Source organism: Kogia breviceps, chromosome 18, assembly GCF_026419965.1.
Source record: "Kogia breviceps isolate mKogBre1 chromosome 18, mKogBre1 haplotype 1, whole genome shotgun sequence".
NCBI classification, from domain to species: domain Eukaryota; kingdom Metazoa; phylum Chordata; class Mammalia; order Artiodactyla; family Physeteridae; genus Kogia; species Kogia breviceps.
The window spans coordinates 32,773,749-32,779,600 of NC_081327.1; the positions used below are offsets into that span (position 1 = coordinate 32,773,749).

The 5,852-nt window shown below is 49.1% G+C and overlaps 1 pseudogene; it reads right to left on the reverse strand.

Moving 5' to 3' along the window:
• Positions 1–302: 302 nt before the first annotated feature.
• On the reverse strand, positions 303–684 carry LOC131745152 (programmed cell death protein 5 pseudogene; annotated as a pseudogene).
• Between the last annotated feature and the right edge of the window lie 5,168 nt (positions 685–5,852).

Here is a 5,852-nt window from a genome sequence, read left to right on the forward strand (position 1 = left end):
CTGGCCTTCGAGGTATGAGGGGTAGTTGCCAAGTTACTGGTCCTCTGGCCACCCTTTTGGCAATCGCATCTGCCTTGTTGTTTCCCTCTGCATCCCCCTTTTGGCGACCCCTACAATGAGTTACTACCATCTTTCTTGGAAGCTGTACTACTTCTTTTTTTTTTTTTTGGAATAACAAGTTTATTTTTAAAAGGCATATAGACAATAAACAAAGTAAACATCCCATCAAGATCTTAACTTCTGCCAAGTATTATCTGTCCTAGAATTGCTCTATTAAGTCCCAGTCTCTAGACATCTTAAATTCAATAGTTGTCATCTTAATTAGAGTCCATTACTTTTCTTCTGTTGAATTTAACTGTTGTTTTCTTTTCTGTTTGTTGGCTTACTTTTTCGAGGATTTCTATTAAACCTTGTTCTGATACCTTCCCATTTAGTTGTCCATACCGTGCCATGTGTATAAGGTAATTAATTCTCGACTGCTTTAGTTTTCTCAGGCTTTACAAGTGCTAAGTTACTTAATCGGGCCTGGGCTGACTGATCCAGAACTTGGGCTAAGATACTGTTTCTCATTTCTGCTTCCCTTTGCTTTGCTTCCTGCTGTGCTGCATCGCCAGTGTCCCCGTGCTTCGCCTGCAGCTCGGCCAGCGTGTGCTTCCTCAGCGCCTCAAGCTCCTCCTCCGCCATGGTGTGGCCGTCTGGAGCGAGCAGCCGCGGCCACGCTTCAGTCCGCTCAGAGAGACCTCTGGGAAGCTGTACTACTTCTAAGAGCTTCAGTATGCTTAAGCCATGTTCCAGCTGTTTATTCTCCACAGTAAGCATACCTCTTTCCTTCCAAATAGCCCCATGTGCATGGAGGATGGCATATGCGTCCTGGGAATCTGTGTAAACATTTAAGATCCTCCCAGTCCTGAGTTCTAAGGCTCGTGTGAGAGTTATCAGCTCTGCCTTTTGGACAGAAGTCCCTGGAGGGTAGGCTTCTTGCTTCTGTGACTTGGGTCTAGGAGGTTACAGTGTATCCTGCCAGACCTTTCCCGCTCTCATAAAACTGTTCCTGTTTGTGAACCATTCCTTTTTGGCATTTGGAAGAGGCTCACTTCCTAGCTTGGGGCAACTGGAATAGATGGCGTCTGTGGACCAGGGGCCCCATTTCTGTGCGTATCAGGGTGGCAGGATTTAGTGTGTGACAGGTTATTATGATAGCCACTGGATTGTCTAAAAGCATAGTCTGAACTTGAATCGACCTTCCAGGGGATAGCCATTCTGTTCCCTTAGAACTTACTAAAACGTGAATCTGGTGTGGAGTCCATATAGTGAGTGGCTGACCAAACTTTAACTTTTCAGCCTCCTTTATCAGGGCTGCAGTAGCTTCCTCAGCCCGAAGGCAAGGAGGCCATCCCTTTGTGCCTTGACCTAATTGTTTAGAGAAATAAGCAACCACCCGAGTAAGGGTCCCAGGTTTTGACCTAATACCACAAGGAGATCCTCCTTCTTTCATGAATGTAAAGGTCAAAGGGTTTAACTAAATCTGGGTGGGGGGGCTAGGGCAGGGGCCTGAAGTAATTGCTTTTTCAGTTCTTGAAAGGCCCCTTTGCATTCTGAATTCCATTCAAAACGATCATCATCCTTTCCTTTGAACTTTTCATATAGAGGCCTAGGGATCCAGATGTGGCAAAACCTGGCCATCCCCGGGAAACCCTTAAGTTGTCTTCTAGTTTTTAGGAGGAGGTGAGGCTGCAAATGGCTTCTTTCCTTTCCTGGGTAGGCTTCTCTGACCTTCTGTGAGAATGAAGCCTGAGTGGGTCACCCTAGTTTGTGCTATTTGAGCCTTTTTCTTGGACACCTCATATCCTTTATTGGCTAGGTGGTTCAGGAGGGTTCAGAGCCTTCCTTAATAAGCCTGGTGCTCAGAATGTTGTCTATATAGTGGAGGAAGGTTCCCTCCTCCAGATGCCAATCTTTCAGGTCTTTAGCTAAAGTTTCTCCAAAGATGGTGGGGGAATTTTTGAACCTTTGGGGCAGGACTGTCCAGCAGTATTTTTTTTTATGTGTTTGGGTCCTGCCACTGAAAAGCAAAACTTTCTTGTGAGTCTGGGGCTAATGGAATACAGAAGAAGTCAGCTTTTATATCGAATACAGAATACCAGGACTTGGGGAAAATAGGGTGGCCAGCAGGGTGTAGGGGTTAGGGAGGACTGGATGTATATCCTTGGGGGCTTCATTGACTGCCCTGAGGTCCTGCACCATCTGATACTCCCCACTGGGTTTCTTTACAGGGAGAACGGGTGGTATTACAGGCTTATTAGCACGGTCTAATTAGGTCCTGGTCAGTTAGGCCCTGTATAACAGGGGCAATGCCCAGAAGGCCTCCTGATGGAGAGGGTACTGTTTTCTGTTGGGCCATGTGTGTCCTGGTTTTTGATGAACTATCATGGGACTGTAGGCACAGCTTGTCCCACCCATCCCTAGGCTCATACCTTGGGATTTACTCCATGGAGGTCGACTTGCTCTGTGTAGGGAGGTTTGTCCTCAGCTGTTAACATTATCATCTTGTGCCCCCCTGTCTAGGGGATGCCAATCTCTAGTTTGTCTCCCATTAGGTGGATAGTATCCCCCAATTTATGTAATATATCTCTTTCTAGCAGAGGTATAGCACGTTCAAGAACATATAGGAAGGGATAGGTGAGCGTGTATTCATCCAATTTACATTCTAATGGCTCTATGAATGCCTTTTCTTGGGCCTTCCCTGGTACCCCCATAATTTTACAACTCTTATGACTGAGTTTGCCTGATCTGGTGTTCAGAACTGAGTAAGTGGCACCAGTGTTGATCAAGAATTTGACAGGCTTTTCCCCTATGTCCACTGTCAGCTGGGACTCCTCGGGGGGCTCAATTGAAGTGCCAGCTTAGGAGCCCCCTGACCCCATCATTCTTCATTGGCTTGGACCGTCTGCCTTTTGAGGGTGGGGGCTGGGATCTGCCGTTTCCTCCCCCCTTCCGGGGCAGCGAGGGCATTCTTTTCTTCCAGTGTCCCTCTTGTTTACATATGGCACACTGATTGGGTCCTTGTTTCCTCGGTTTGCCATCCCTTGGTGGGGGTTGGGGGTCACTCACTGGAGTTAAGAGTCTCCGTGGGCAGTTAGTCCAAATTCCCGTGCTGCCCGGTTGACATTGGAGGGCAATGGCCAGTGGGTGGGCTTGCCTCCATGCCTTTTTATCCTCTGACTTTTTCTCCTCTGTATCACTGTTATTAAACACCCAGTAGGCAACCTTGACCAGGTGAGAGGTAGGAATATCTGGTTCTATTTCTAGTTTCTGAAGTTTAAGCCTAAGGTCAGGGACACTTTGGGAAATGAAATATGACCTCAGGATTGCATTCCCTTCCAGTGACTCAGAGTCAGTGGTCATATAGATTCAGAGACATTCCCTGAGGTGCTCTAGGAATGCTGAAGGGTTTTCCATTGGCTCCTGGTTGATTTCCCTTATTCCAATTTGTTTCTTTCCTGCTGCCTGGATTCCCTTTAGGATCATATTTTTATAAGGGGTCAGTCTCTGTCTTCCACCCGCTTCTCCATGGTCTCAGTGGTTCCAGTTGGGTGCATTATCTGGGACCACTTGCTTCCCTGGTCTGAAAATAGCATGACCTGCATGATTTCTGTTCTCTATGTCTGCTTCCTCTCAGGCTTTTGAAAAGACTGTGGCCTTTTCTTCCCCCATTAAGAGTACATTGAGGAGGCTCTGGATGTCAGCCTAGGTGGCATCATGGGTCTGAAACGTTCCCCTAATCAGATTCAGGAACCCCTCTGGATCTTCTTTCAACTCCTTACTATGACTTTTCCAGCAACACAGATCCAAAGTGGTAAATGGGATGTGTACCTGGATGGGATGAGAGCCCTCCTTCTCCAGCAAGGACCTGCCTCAAAGGGAGTACTTGCCCTGGTGGGGTGTTGGCCCCTGGCTGGTAATTAGTCCCGCATTGTGTACTTGCTGGGCTGGGTTCTGGGGGGAGGGGGCTGGCATGGAGGGGGCCCTTCAGGCCTGTGGCCCCAATTGGGACATATGAAGGAAGAGGGCAGGGAGGGAGCAGTAGGAGGAGGGTTAGGGAAGAGATCAAGGAGGTCCTCAGGGGAGGGTCAAGGACCTACCAGGGGAGGAGAGCCCATGTGCCTTTTGAAGGCCTTTGTTCTGATATAAGGCCATAAAAAAAAAAAATGACATAGCGAGTTTTACCCCATTTCTTTTGTCTCTGGCATAGCAGGTCCAACTGTAAAATAGTGTAATTTGGAGACCCATGGATGGGACAACTTTCCCCATCTCCCAGCTGGTATTGGGGCCAGGCTGTATTATATAGGAAGCTTAAATGTTTTGGGGTCAGGAGGTCATACCTGAAACATGGCCAGTTCTGCAGGAGGCACCTGCTGGGCTATCCTTCGGTATGGTAGATATTTGGTTCCCCGAACCTTAGATGTTCTGACTTGAATTTGTTTCCAGCTACTGAGAAGGCAGTTAGAGTGATTTGTTGGCACAGAATTGTCACAAGATTTGACCCAAATAAGATTTCTGGTTTCGGAAATTTGGAACCAGCACCAAACTGTTAATGGATTCCTTAAAAAGGCCCAAATAGGGGGCATCCAAATGACATGGACTCTGATATAACTGGGGGTCCCCCTTGAATTTGTAACGGCCCATGCTTGAGATAGTCCGTCCTCAGTCAGGATAATCCCACAGGAGGTTAGACAGGACAACCTCTGGGCCAGAGCAGCTTAGCCACATTAGTTCCTGACCAACTTCGTCCCTTAGGGGGTGGCATAGCTCTCTGAGGTGGGGGTCTTCTCTCTCCTCCTTTTGGCTAAAAAGGAGGAGGTTTCAGACTTCCCACTGGGTGAGAGTCAAAGGCCTGAGGGATCCCCGTAGGTTATTCACCAGATTGCTGGGGCAGCTGGGACTCTGTGCTGATACCGGGAGGAGAGCCTGTGGAATCTTGGTTGATAAAGAATCACTCAAGTTTCACCTTGCCAGCCGAGGGAGGAGAGGTCGAGTGGTGGGTGTTTCTTGTTCTTGCCAGCAGCTCAAGAGCTTCCCAGTAATGGGGTTCCTGGTCTTGCGAGTGGCTCGCAGTGCTCCCTAGCCCACTTCAGAGAAACTAGCACTGACTGGAAGAGAGATCAAGTCACCGGTTGCGTACCTACCTTGGGACCCTTTCTCACTTGGGCATCTGCAGTGCCTTTTCCTGAACTCAGACTGAGCGACCTTGTTCCGTTTTGTCAGACGGTCCTCAATACCTGGACATCTTCCTGGCCTCGCCTCTTGGCCACTTTCCTTTCCCAAAGTGAAAGTGACTAGGGAGGATGATACTGTTGACCCCGGAGGTTGGCAAGGACGGCAAAAAGTCCTGGTGTGGCTGCTACTGCCTTGTACTGGGGTTAAGGGGTCAGCACTACTGGTGAGGCCACAGGCAAGACTGCCTGGGCTTCCTCTCATCCCCACCGTCCCGGGGCATCTGGGACCTCAGGAAGGCCAGCCAGAGGCAGCAGACAGACATACGTGAGTTTCAGTCTCTGATCACCAACGATGCCCCAGTGTGATCCCCTCAAGGGGGTGCCGTCCAGATTACTCTAGGGGCTACCCTATGTGTACACCACAACTGGGTATCGGGCTGCTGGGCAGAGTTGCTCTGAATTCGGCCTTAGGCTTCCTACTGTTCTGTCCCGTCAGAGAACTCAAAGACCAGAGTCAGTCATCCTCACACGAACCTCCCAAAGCCTCAGCTGTCCTCCCACTGGAGCTAGGGTGAGCCCAGAGCCTAGTGGATAGGTGCGGGGGAAAAGGCCACAGTGCATCCCACCTGGGTGGCC